We start from the raw sequence: 14,296 nt of genomic DNA, 5'->3' as shown, positions 1-14,296 counted from the left end.
AATCGCGTAGTAACATGCTAACTGTAACTAATCAATCAGGTAATTCCATATGTTATGTGAGATAAGAAAAAGGTATATAACTGTGTGTAAGAGTACAAATAAACGGAGTTAGTTTGCATCAAACTGTTTCCCCGTCCTTCGTGCGGCAGTGTGGGAGTGTCTCTCTGCTGGATGGTAGAAGGGCTTTACAGAGGGACCTGGACAGACTGGATCATTGGGCTGAGAGCAAACACATAAAATTCAATAAAGCCAAGTGTTGGGTCCTGCATTTTGCTCACAACAAACCCAGGCAACACTACAGGCTTGGAGAAGAGTGGCTGAGTAGCTGCCTGGCAAAACGACCTTGGTGTATTGATTGACAGTGGGCTGAATATGAGCCAGCAATCTGACCAGGTGGCCAAGAAGGCCAATGACATTCTGACTTGTATCAGAAATTATGTGGCTAGCAGGATTAGGGAAGTAATCCTGCCCTGTACTCAGCACTGGTGAGGCCCACCAGTACTCGAGTACTGTGTTCAGTTTTGGGCACCTCAGTAGAAAAAGGACGTTGAAATGTTGGAGCAAGTCTAAAGAAGGGCAACAAAGCTAGTGAAGGGTTTGGAAAACATCCCTTATGATGAATGCCTGAGGGCATTGGGGCTGTATAGTCTGGGGAAACAGAGGCTGAGGGGAAACCCTATCATTCTTTACAAATACCTGAAAGCAGGTTGCAGTGAGAATTGGGTTGGTCTCTTCCCACTGGTGACAGACTACAAAACAAGGGGAAATGACTTCAAGTTGCATCAGGGAGATTTAGGTTGGATACGAGGAGAAACTTCTTTACAAAAAGGGTTTTTAAGAACTGGAACAGGCTCCCCAGGGGCCTGGCTGAGTCTCCATCCCTGAATGTGTTTAAAAATCACCTGGATGTGGTGCTCAGGGAGATGGTTTAGTGGTGGGTTGTTAGGAGTAGAATAATAAGGTTATAACAAGGCTGGACTCGATGATCTTGAAGGTCTTTTCCAGCCTGAGCAATTGTATGATCCACACATACACACACACACAGCTGCCTTCCAGTGCCTGAAGATGGCCTACAGGAAAGCTGCTGAGGGACTTTTTATACAGGCATATAGCAATTGGACAAGAGATAATAGCTTTAGACTAGGAAGAGAGTAGGTTTAGGTTAGACATTAGGGAGAAATTCTGCCCTGTGAGGGTGATGAGACGCTGGCACAGGTTGCCCAGGGCAGCTGCAGATGTCCCACCCCCAGAAGTGTCCAAGTCCAGGCTGGATGGGGCTTTGAGCAACCTGGTATAGTGAGAAATGTCCCTGCCCATGCAGGTGGGTTGGAACCAGATTATATTTAAGGTTCCTTCCAACCCAAACCATTCTATGATTCTGTGATTTTCTATGGTGTTTTAAACTGAACCTATAGAGGCTGTCTGTGTGGGTGACTGAGAACCGTGCAGAGACTGGAGTGATGTAAATAATCCCCACGACATCCCCAAGGAAAGAGCAGGATAATCTCATTCCTGTAATCTCTTTCTTGGCCAGCACACCCTGTGCAGGGCAGCCTGCACTGTCCCAGGCCTGCACCTGGCAGCTCCTCACAGCTCCTGGCACATTCAGGGAAAACCACTGCCCTTCCCCTGGGAGAAGAGGTTTGTTTCTGTGCAGTGGTGGTGCAGAGAAATGTAGTAAAGTGATGAGGGACATATGAGCAGAGCTAGAGGGCTGAAGTGCTGCGGAAGGTGGCCAGAAGGGGTGCATGGTGAGGGCTGTGCATCCACCCCAGCCCTTCGTTGCCTCCGGAGCCGCAGGCAAAACATTCCATGTTCCTACTCAACCTCTGAAATCTGAATTGACACATACCTCTGGAATCTGGCTGTCTGGCTCACATGCAGAGGCAGTTAGAGATCACTCCATTAAGCAATCCTCCCTCAAACCTGCCCCAGTACGTGTCTGCACAGGGGCACTCTCTGGCAGCCCCTGTTACAGTTTGTAGATCTGCTGCTGCAGACACCATAGCCTAATAAAAAGACAGATTGTTCTCCAAAGAGCATTAGGAAAATACAGAAATATTTAAGTTTGCTAATGAAGTCAGCAGTATTTTACTGGCTTCTGTGGGAAATCATTTAGCCTGTGTTCAGCAAATAACACACTGCACATTGTTCATGGGTATGCTGGAGCCTAATCAGATCTGTATCTGTGTAGTAGATGTGCTTATCCACCAGTCTTAAGTTCCCTCACTAATTATGAGTCAGTATTTTACTCAAGATCAGGTGCTCTATGTAAGCCACAGTTCCTAATCTTATTTACAGAATGAATAATAATACAAACACATGCTTCAAAATACAAACTTAGCTATGTTTGCTTTTCCTAAGCACTTAGACGAGCAATGGCAGTGATGTTGGATTTCTAGAGACTACTGGAAGTGAAGCCTGAATTTGCAGATCACAGGTGTGTACTAAAAACCTGCTTTTAAAAAATAAAGTTAACGCTGTCAGATTCAGGCCTTTCTTGCCTCTTGCATTCATACTAAGAAAAAGCCTTATTTTTATTTTTCCTCCGTAAGATCAGATTCTGGGTAAATTCTTCTGAGTTCCTCTGTCTGCCTGACTGTCCAGCACACAGAGTATCATCTGCTTCCTCCACAGGAATCCTGCATGGAAAAATAACTATGTCTCAGGGAACTGAGAAAAAGAGGGGAAAAGAGAGAAAAAGAGAAAAAAGAGAGAAAAAGAGGCTAAGCCTGGCAGTGGAAGGAGCACATGGATGAAAGCCACCTACCAGAAGGAGAGGATTCTTTTTCCAGAAAGAAGTTATTTACAACAGATCAGCACAAAGCCAAAATCCACCTTTGCTGCAGCTGCTCAGGTCATGGTTGATTTTGATGAGGTGCAGTGAATACAATTCCACCTTTGGGGACATTATTCATCTACGGACAAACCTTCCTGACAAGACAGGAAAAGGCAAACCAAAATGACAGCACCAAGGAAAAGCTTTGGTGTCTATGTCCTGACATTTTACACTGCTGTATTTCATAAGCTTCACAACCATTACTTGTGACTGACACCCATTTGTATATTTGTATAATATATGTAGCTGACATAGTTGCCCAGGAAGAGAAAGCTATCTCATGAGAAACACCCATTGCAAGAGTTCACTTAAAAAACATGCACTTGGTTTTGCACATTTCACAATTTATTATGCTAAATTTATTTAGCTAAAACCGGAACACTGATGTCAAGGCTTACAGCACCAATTTAGCTTAAAACTGCTGCTGTCCTTTTTTCAATCTACCTTCTGATTGAAAATTCCTGAGTATTCCTACTATTGATGGAGCCAGAAATTGCTTATGTGTAAACAAAGTTGTTTATATGTTTAACAAATTTGTTTTCCTTAGTGCTGTGAAAAAACTAAAATATGTCTTTTGTATAAGGTACTCACTGGTAAGTAGCTGATACTAACTTATTTCATGGCAATTATTTTCTTGTCCTTAAATTCCAGAAGTCAGGCAGAGGCCAAGGACTCAAATTTTCAGGCTGGAGAAAGTTAAAAGACAATTAGAAACGCAGTATCCTTATCTGTAGCGGAGTTATTGTTTCTCTTGTAGCACATATTCCATTGAAAGAACAATGCATTTTTATAACATTTCCTCCAAACTTCAACTTTATCTTGCAGATAATGCCATCTTTGTACAAAAAAAAGAAAAAAAGGCTCAGAATGTGCCTTTTTGTTTAAGCCTAAGGCATTTCACAAAACCCAAGGAAACCCAGCTATAGAATGATGATTTTAGAGTATAATTAGCTTTCCAACACTCATAGCTGGATTATTTTAGTGATATCAGTTCCTAGTTATGTCCTTCCAGATCTCCATCCCCACAAAAAAGCCACAAGCCATCCATCTTTGAAAAACTTGAGCCCAAAGTTAGGAGCCTGAAATGAAGAATGGCATTATTTTGGAATGCATTTAACTCTTGGTTACAGTTTTCAATGGAAACTTTGATCTCTAGATGCAGAGAAAATCTACATGGCAGAGCACAGAAGGTACTTGTCTTCCAGACAAGTTGTTTAAACAAGAAAACTACAGTAACATAAGAAAGGGATTTCAGAACAAAAGATCTGAAGTTCCAACTGAGCTAGAAATTAAATACTCTAGCAGGATATTAAACAAACCTCAATAAGCTGGACTTAAAAGAAAGTAGTTGGAAATTCACATGGATTTAAAGCTATTAAAGAATACAGGGGAAAATGTAAACATCCTCTTCCTCCTATACAGTCCTCATTCCAGCAATATTTGCCCAGTGTCCCCCCAAGACAAAGCCATAATCCCACCAGGAGAACGAGCACTTGCAACATAAGGCTATTGACTGAAGTGGGTTTGTAGCTCCAGATGTTTCTCTGGCCACCTGAATTTTGGCATGTGGCTGGCCACAGCACATGTTTGCCAAGGACCTGAATTAAATTTTTGATGTACTGACATGCATACAGAAGTATACTCCTAAGTATCAGAGAAAAGTTCTGAATTTTAAAATATGAACGGTGTAAACAATAGCAATTTGTGCTTCTGGATGTCTCAATCCACCTTAAAGATGAAGAAATGTACATCTGGTACTTCTCTTCAGTTTCCATCTGTTTTTTTTTTTTTTGTAGTTAGCTATCAATTTCATATAAATAATGGCATTTTACCCCTGAGTTTCTTACCACTGCAAGAGGGGGGAATATTATGTACACAAAGGAAATTCTGTTTACAAAAAAGATGAGGTGAAAAAATACAGCAGGTAAAATTTATTGGGTTCTTATTTGCCAAGTTTAACAGGCTCTTCATCTATTAGAAAAAATGCAACTTCCATCTGAATCCTTTATACAGAGTAAGGAAAATGCCTATGCCCACAAAAATTAACAAAAATCATGATCTGCTGCAGGGTTGTCTTGGATGAACATTCTCATTTTTGGCAAGCACTTATTGACTCAAAAGTTGGTTATCTTTTGGGAAAAGCTTTGAGGCATTCTTGTTGATACGCCACAAACTTCTTTCACTGATATGCCTTCCATTGCAGCAATGTGCTGGCAGACAATCCCAGGCTTCTACTAGACTGTGTCCAAAGAAAGGCAACATGGCTGATGAAGGGTTTGGAGCATCCAAAGGAGCTGGGACTTGTTTAGCCTGGAGAAGAGGAGGCTGAGAGGAGACCTCATTGCCCTCCAGTCTTACAGCTACCTGAAAGGAGGTTGTAAAGTGGTGGGAATTGGTTTGGTCAATGAAGTTGCAAGTGACAGGACAAGAGGTAATGGCCTTAAGTTGCACCAGGGGAGGCTTAGATTGGATGTTAGGAAGAATTTCTTTACTGAATTGGTTATGAGCCACTGGAACAGGCTGCTCAGGGCAGTGGTGGAGTCACCTTCCCTGGAGGTATTTAAGAGTCTGTAGATACAGTTCTTAGGGACATGTCCTATTAAGGTCTTGTTAGGTTAATAGTTGGATTCAATGATCTTGAAGGTCTTTTCCCACCAAGGTAATTTTGTGATTCTATGATTCTGTGACTAACTCAGTTGTAGCCCTCTGTAGATGCAGAATGTCCACTGAAAACTCCTGGTCCCTGCCCCATCTAAGTGGGATTATATAGCAGTGTTGAAGCAATTAGCAGGTGAATACACCTGTTAGAGAAACAAAGATAAAAACCTCTCCATTCAGGCCTTAGATAACTTGGAGTTACAGCAATTTAAGACACTATATTCTTGAAAAAACACCATGAGGTAACTTAAATTTTCCAGCTCTTTTTACTGCATGATTCATTATCTGCCTGGCCCATGCATCCCCACCCTTTGAAAAATGGAAGGATCATATAAATTTGGAGCCATTAAGAACCTAGTATGGCAATTTGCTTTTATTTTAGAGGCAATTGCTCACCCAGCCTTGAGAAATGTTCCTAGTTTTACTGTTATGGAAAGCTAAATATTTAGCTACAGCTTGAAGTTCCCAGTTACTCTCTGAGGAGGTTATTAGCAGGAAGAGAGCCAGGTTCTTTAAAAGTCTATATTCACACCCATTCAATGGGGAAGATGCTGGCTGACCTCAGCTTCAGTAAAAATCAGCAGGGATTTTTTTTGTTTAGACTGAATAACAATAAAAGATGCCTGCCCAAGGCTCTGTCTCTGAAAGTACATTATGGCAAAGGCATTAGCATTCCAGCAGTATTAATAATTTTTAACAGCAGGAAGACAGCCAGACAAAGAGGGACTCCCCTGTTGGAGCTCCTGTGCTGGAAAAGCTCTTCAAGTGTTCTCTAAAAATTCCTTTGAGCAGCTTTCTTTTGCAACACACCTAGCAAGACAAAAACTATTTCAGGTTAGCTGCAAACCCAGAATCTAACACAAAAAATTCCCTCCCTTTTATTACTGGGGGGACAAGCCTAGTGCCCTTGTCAGCCATGCCAGAGGGCAGCTTCTCTGCTGGGACAACTCCAGAGCATGTGAATGATAACATTGGTTTCATCCAGATGCTTAGAGAGGAGGAGAGAGCCTGACCTTCTGCTTCCACCTCTTGCCTCCAGGGAAGTTGGCACAACAGCTTCCCTGGGCAGCCTGTTCCAGTGCTTAACAACTCTATCAGTGAAGTTTTTCCTAATATTCAGCCTAAACCTTCCCTAGCCCAATTTGAGGCCATTTACTCTTGTCCCATCACTTGTTTTTGGGAGAAGAGATTGACACCCGTGACACCTAGCCATACACATATATGTGTATATTAGTTTATTTAAAAATACTAAAGCCAGGCCACTAAAAAATAATATAAATATTACATAGCACTAAGGCTTTTGAAGTGCTTGACCTTTAGAGAAGATATAGGAAAAAGATTTTAAAAGAGCATAAATATAGGGGCTAATCTACACTTTTTTTTACTATACCTCTTTGTTTGGAGCAAGGGAAGGAAAATCAAATGTTCAGATCAAGCAGATGTTCTCTGGTGGAATCTGCTTAATTGACTTCTCTCACCAGTGCAACCATGAAAATAAACAAGGCAGAATAGCCCGTGAGAAAGTCAATCTCCCTACAGAAGTCAATACAGACACATGCAAAATAAGTACCAGCTCTTCCAGAATGGCATTCAGACTGTTTAGCCTTTGGACATAATTCTATATTTCCAATGAACTGCAAACACAGGCTGAGCTCAGTTTTTATGTCCCTTAAGACCTGAAACAGTACCAACAGCTTATAGCTTTTAGAAACCTTTGGAGGGGAATGAAGAGGAAGTAACTTGAGTCCTGAGAATAACTCAGCTTTGGATCCTTACTTCTCGCTGCTATCTTGTGCTGGTTTGGGCTAGGATAAAGGTGATTTTTCTAAGTTTCTTGTAGATGGTTGAACTTGCTGAGGTTGACAGCAAGTTTCTCAAATGGAGTATTCCATCCCATGTGCGTCATCCTCGGTATGGAGTTGGGGGATCTCGAGGACCGAGCCACACCCTTACCAGCTGATCGGCCTCACCTGAGATCATCAGCAGAAGTGCTGGGTACCACCCCCCTTAACAGCTAATTGGTCTCACCTGTAGCACTATAAAAGACCAGCAGAAGCTCCTGGCCTGCCTGGCTGCCTCCCTGGCTGGCTGCCCGCTGCCCTGCCCGGTTGCCTGCCTGCCTGCCTGCCTGCCTGCCTGCCTGCCTGCCTGCCTGCCTGCCTGCCTGCCTGCCTTCACCCGGCATCTTGGAAGGATCCCATCCATTCATCTGCCTGTGGTCCTGATCTGTGCCAGCCTACACCTCCAGTCCGTTTGCCTGCCTGTGTTCCTGCCTCCTGTGTGTCCAGCCTGGACTTTCCCAGGGCTGCCCTGCAGCCTTGGTTTGCGTGAGAATTATTGGGGGAAAGGGGGAAGGAATCTGATATTCATTCTCTTGTATATTTGTATTAGCCTCCAACCCATAAGTCTCTCTCCCTTATTCTCTCTTCTTTCTTATCAAGGAGGAGAGAGAGATTAATAGAGAGCATCTGTCACTCGGTTTAATCGCCGGGCCAGTGTTAAACCGTGACATATCTGTACAACTTTGGGCTTTTAGGACCTATACACAGGAAAAAAAATGTTGAATACCAGAAAGCAGGCTCACAAAGCTGCTGAAAAGACAAGGGTGAGTGTAACACACTGGTGAAAGAACAGCACAGCCAGAGCCTGGCAGGCAGCTTGGGAGCACTGTGCTCAGAAACGTGCCAGCCACCTCCTCACAGCCTCAATAAATGGATTGGGAGAGCTTCCTTTTACCCAGAAAGATTTAGCACTCCTGGTGACTCTCCTGTCAGATCAGCTTTTCCCAGGATAGATATCTGAGTGCTGGAAGCAAAAGACTTTGGGCTTCCATCAGGGCAGAAGGAAACAAAGTCAGCACTTACTCTTCTTGAGGGATGCCCCAACATTCAGCTGTGTGCCCCTGCCACAACCTGCATCCACTCAGTCAGCAGGGATGAAGCAAGATCAGTGTTCAGCTGCACCTCTCCAAAAGTTCATCCTAAAGACTCCAGGAAGAAGCTCTGAGCATCCTGATACCACAGCAGCCTCCAGGTGCTGATGAAGAAACAACCTCTTTGGATAAACAGTGACACACGGATTAGCATTGGCTGTGGTGCATTCACTGGCAGTGCAGAAGGGATTATTTTGGAGAGTGGTGACATCTGCTCATGCATATTATATACAATGTTAGCCCACTGCACGTGCACTTGCCTTTGCCTCAGCTCGGTACAAAGGTCTAGTGTAGTAAAGAGCTGAGGTTCCACCCTGACTTTCCCAGACAAGAATAATGACCCTAAAAAGAGGGAAGTTATCTAGCAATGCTTTGATTGGAAATCCCAGCATAATGCCCCGTTTAACTTCCTCCCACAAAGCTCCGTTTGTTTGCTTCCTCCCCCTTTGTTGTGCATCCAGAAATGTGTTCTGAGCACAAAAATGCTCTCTCTGTATATTTATAGCAATAAGCCAGTGCCAATCAGGACTTCAAAGCTGCCCTCTCCAGGCAGTGCACTTCACAAGGACAGACCTTCCTGCTAGATAATCCCAGGCCCTTTCCACTTCATGGGTTCACCAGTGGTCATGTTCTAGGAGGTCCCAAACAGCAGGTCCAATTCCACCCAGGAGATGCAGCATCTGACATACACACTCCCATGGGAATCAGTTAACATGGATATGCTATTTTCTAGTCGACATCCGCAGCTCACCATTTTTCACAGCAACCAACAGAATTTGGGAGACAACAGAACTCTTGGAGATACAAAGTTCCTACAGTGTTTGTGACACCAACACTCTGTTCCCCCTCTAGAGGAGGCACAGACCCAGCCACCGAGTCTAATGCCAGCAGCTATCAAAACACAAACTACCCAGCTCTGAGCTAACCCCCAGAATATGCTATTTCTTGGCTAAATGGCAATCCAACAAGTGTAGGGATGCAACATGAAAGGGAGCTGGGGAATTACAGGGAGGCCACAGGGACAGGGCTGAGGTACTGTGTGGTGGGCAGAGCCCAAAGGGTATGTGGAAGAGCTGGTGGTACCGTGGCAGGGATCAGGGAGACACACAGGGAGCTGCAAATGCATCACTGGGAGTGCTGGGCTGTAATGGGAACATCACAAGACAGGGATGATGGGATTGATGTGTGGAGGAGGTCATACATCCATGGGGGATAAAAGTTTTTTTGGTTGTGATGCTTGCAAGATAACTTGTCTCCTATCAACAGGGGACACATGTACTTTATCCTGCAGCTGGCACTAAGAAGGAGCCAAGTGGCTGTTATCACTCTTTGGTGACAAAGCATGAAGCCCTGGCATAGCCAAAATAGTGGATACAAAATCTGAATATGTGTATTAAAGAAGTTAAACCCAGTGTCCACAGCCTGGCACAGAAATACAAAATACACATGGGAAGGAGTCAGGCACTTCACGTGGAATGTGGTGCTGCACTGCCCATCTGCTCTGCTCTGAATCAGAACCCCAAAACACACAGTGACGGAGCCAGGATGCCTTTTGGGGGTGGGAGGAGACAGGGACATGTCAACTGCTGTTCCCCCCAGCAGCAAGAATAGCCCTCGTGCAGTAAGTGCCAGCAGCCACAGGGACCTTGCTGCAGATGGAGAGAATACCCATGGCAGTACCACAGCTCTGCTGCTCTGAGGGCTTTGTCGATGGGGACTACACAGGGTGGGGAGCACAAGCAGCTCTCCCACCTCTGCAGGCAGGCTCCTACAGACAGCCCCGGGGACAGTGATGCCCCAGCCTGCCTGCCAGGTGATACCTCCGGGGCATCAACAGTTCCGTGGCACCACCAATGCTGTGACTTTTCCATGTTTCACCCCCTCTACTTGCAAAACATGGGGATGTGGCCCTGCTTCCCCCATGTTGATGCTGTTTCATGGTCTTTCAGGGAGCTGTACTTGCTCCCGTGCCAGGAAGCTGGAGGTTTGCTCAGCCACACTGTGGTGCCAGTGCTGTGCCGTGGCAGGCCAGGCTGGTCTGTATGCAGCCACAGACTGGGGAAGCCTTGCCTGGTGTTGAAGGCAATGTACATAGACATATTACCATGCCCAGACATGGGAGATAAAGTCAATGTATTTTGATGTTGACTGTTGCCTTGGTAGGACAGATATGTCACCAGGTACCCTTGCAGAAGTAGCTTGCTCTTCAGACCACAGCCCTTTGAAAACAGGATGTGGTCTGTTCTGGCCATGTGCCACTTTTACACACTTTTTTTCAGCTTTGCCTTAGGTTCCTTTAGGCCACCTGTGCTCTTGCTGCTTGACAAGTGCTCCACACACCAGCAGCTCTGTGCACCAAAGCCCTCTGAGGCAACCAAGCCAGAACTGCTCAGTATGCTGTTTTCTAGGGCAGAGAGGGGCTACACCTTGCTCCTACAATACTCTTTGTCCCAGTGCCTCTTTGTTTCTGCTTTTTCAGGTGAACGACGCCACCATTTTCATCAGCAGACCTGGGTGCAGTTGTAGCACTGATCCCCTGTGTTTGCATTAGGCTACCCATTGGCAGCATCTCTCTGTGCAAAATGTCAAGCATTTGGTGAGAAGGGTTTCAGTTCCTGCCCCAGGATCATCAGGACCATGATCTTTGCTATGTTTTCTTGCTGTTTTGTCATTCACAACAGCTTGAAGAGGGGGAAAGAAAATTTGCCAGGCTCTGGAGGAGGCAGTTTGCACTCACTGCATGGCAGGGCCCTGATGCAGGGTAGTGAGGGTGATCATGCCCGTGCCACCACTGATGCACATTGACAGAAAAGCCACCCCAGCAGGGGAAGTGAACGGATGGATAACCACCTGCTGAAGAGGAAAATGCTGAGACAACTAGATGCTATGGCAACTCCTAACCTTTCTTTGATCTCAGCTCTCTCTTTGTGCTGAATACAGAAAGCAAAGAGAAGTAAAACAAAACCTTTCTGCTAAGACAGGGTCTCTCATTTTCCTGCTCTGCAAGAGGAACAGAGGTTCAAGCCTGCATTAATGAAAAAACAAACAAAAGCAGAAGGTCATTAGTGATGAAAGGTGCATTTCCAGCCAATTATTTATTTGCTTTTGCCTCTAAAGAGCCTATCTATACATTGCATAGGAGCCTTTTGGAAGCACCTCCAGTAAAAGTCTGGTTGATTTTTTTTAACTCTTATCACAACAAACAGCAAGATTAAACAGCTTATCATGCACTTGCCACCATGATCATCTCCTCATTTTTCCTATGTTGAAATCTGAAAAAAATCATCGCCCTTGCAGTTTGCCCCAAAGTTTAACAGACTGGGGCCCTGTTTTTCCATGTCTAAAAACAGCTTTCAGAAGAAAGGCCCCAGGAGGATGATCCTCCTGCATCCCTCCAGAAACTATTTAACTGAGCACAAGTAGAGCCCTTACATGGACTCTTAGCTGTTAGTCCTGAACTCAGAGGGGATTTCCAGGATATGAGGAGTTCCTCAGATCAAAGAGATTTAGGATGAACATTTTAGTTCTACTATACCCATTCCACTCTTGCAAGCCACTTAGCCTTCAGTCAGTATCACTTCAGTCTTGTTCCATGAGTCCTGCAAACAGCTTGGGGTTAAACCTAAACAGCTTTAGAAGTTCTCTAGATCTACAAGCTCTGCATCTTAATCTGTGAAAAGTACCTTCACATTATTACCACCAGCCTGCATCCCCCTCATTATTTATGCCTTTTGTTGAGCTATGCACTCACTGTAAGCCTTTGCACATGGGGGAGTCCCCAGTGCACACAGTGCATCTGTGTGTATTATTTTAAGCCTGGAAAGAATCAAATGACATGAGGCTTTTTTTCTGGCAGAAGCTGTACAAGCCAGAGCTGCATCAATAACAGGAATACTGAATAATGAGCAAGGCACTTTGAAGACACCAACTACGCCAAGGAAATCACAAACTTTTCTTGTTTTTCTACCACATTGTGTAAGAGAAATGAGAAGTCTTGATAGGTGCAATCATATCTGTTGGTTGTAGCATCCCAGGGAAGGGTGATGGCTAAAGGTATCAGTTGGAGCTTTGCACCTACTGTTTTCCATAATGCTGCAGACCATCTGCAGCATTTCACTTCTGTGAGATAGAAGTCACCAGTGCTTTCAGTGTCCCCCAGAATCAATGGCATGGCTGAAAATTTGGGTCTCCCCTCACCGTGCTTCCTCTCTCATTTTCCTTTAGGTTTTTTAGGTTTCCCTAAAGCTAAACAGAGCATCCAGACAAATTTGCACTGCATCCTTTCCCCAGAACATCCTTGGCCACTCCAGTGTCCTATGTAGGAGGCAAAACAGCTTGTCCAGACAATCTGAGAGGCTGCAACAGAATTGAGCACACACACTGATATTACTAAGGCCAGCCTTGGTGGAGATGGAAGCTCTCGTGGTGTGCAGCCACATGGCTCCCCCACGAGCTATCCTGCCTTCCTGAGCTCCTGTGGACCAAATGTCAGCCCAGGACTGCAGGCACAAGGGCAAGCTCTCTGCTAAACCCTCCTTCAAGGTAAAGACAGAGGATGACTGCTGAGGGATCAGTGTTGTTTTCCAGCTCAGAAAGCACACTTCCTCTTCCCACACGTTAGCTACCACCAGTATCAAGTGAGAGCCTAAAAAGTTTGGGTTTCCTGCACTGAGCCATGACTCCATTTCCAGCACAAACTGTGCCCTGCTGGCATGGGCTGCAGGTGGCTGGGGCACAGCTTCTGCAGCAAAACCAGTGGCACTAGGGACAGAGTGCTCCTTCTGACTGGGTTTGCTGTTACAAGGGTGGATGTGGAAGACATGGAGACAGGGTGGGAATGACACTGAATTCTTTTTCTGGAGTGGAAGGCCACCTACACCATGAGTATCTGTTTCACCACAGGCACCCTGCCAGCTTCACCCTACCCACAGCTGATGTGATGCCAGGTTTTTCTTGCCCAGGGAGATGCAACTCCATCTCTCTTTCCCCAGCCCTGACCATAGCATCAGAAGCAGCTGCAGGTCCTGCTGAGTCCCCCAGTGCCCAAGCAGGGCCCCACTGCCCAGATGGGAGCTGCAGGACATGAGCAGGTCCACAGCAGCAGCAAAAGGGATTCAAGAACTCAGGCCAGGGATCTTGTAACTGTGAGGTTAGGCCTAAAGCACAGAAAAGCTGCCCTGTTGCAGAAATGAGGGATTTTGAGCAGACTAAATACTTGATATTCCCCATTTTGCAAAATCTGTGTTTTCATCCAAGGCTAAAAATTTCAGAGAGAATAAGGCCAAAACTCAGCAAACATTTGGACACTGCCTGTTTACCAGGAGTGTCACCATACCTATCTGCATTTTCATGCAATATTGGAAGCTTTCCCTTCCCACAAGCAGCATGTGTAAAGCTGCCTGGTATTACCCATTTTAGCACCTCCAATAACAACATGATTACTAATCAGTAACATCACATTAATAATCTTAAGAATATTGCACACCTGTTCCCTAGCACCATCTGGAGGCAAACTTTGTCCTTAAACCAATTTAGGGGAAATGGTGAAGTAGAACCAGGGTAACAAATGGTTTTAACTACTTTGGGCCAAACATTCTGCAAGCAAAGGTTTAGGTATTTGCTACTCTGAACACACATTGTAATAGATACAAGTAATTGAAGTTTTGTTGTTTGCTGCAGGCCAAAAACTGTTTTAGGAATATGCTTAAACTTAATAAGCTAATTCCAGGCAAAAAAACAGGAAAACACAGCTGTTCTGCTAAAGACTGCAAGAAAAAATCCAAACCAACCCCTCCTGACAATGTGGTTTTAAGAAGCTGAAAATGCAGAAGAAACCAAGAAAAAGTTAATACCTCTGTCTTCTTCAG

This window comes from Heliangelus exortis, chromosome 3 (assembly GCF_036169615.1).
Source record: "Heliangelus exortis chromosome 3, bHelExo1.hap1, whole genome shotgun sequence".
Lineage (NCBI taxonomy): Eukaryota > Metazoa > Chordata > Aves > Apodiformes > Trochilidae > Heliangelus > Heliangelus exortis.
This window is presented reverse-complemented; position numbering follows the sequence as displayed.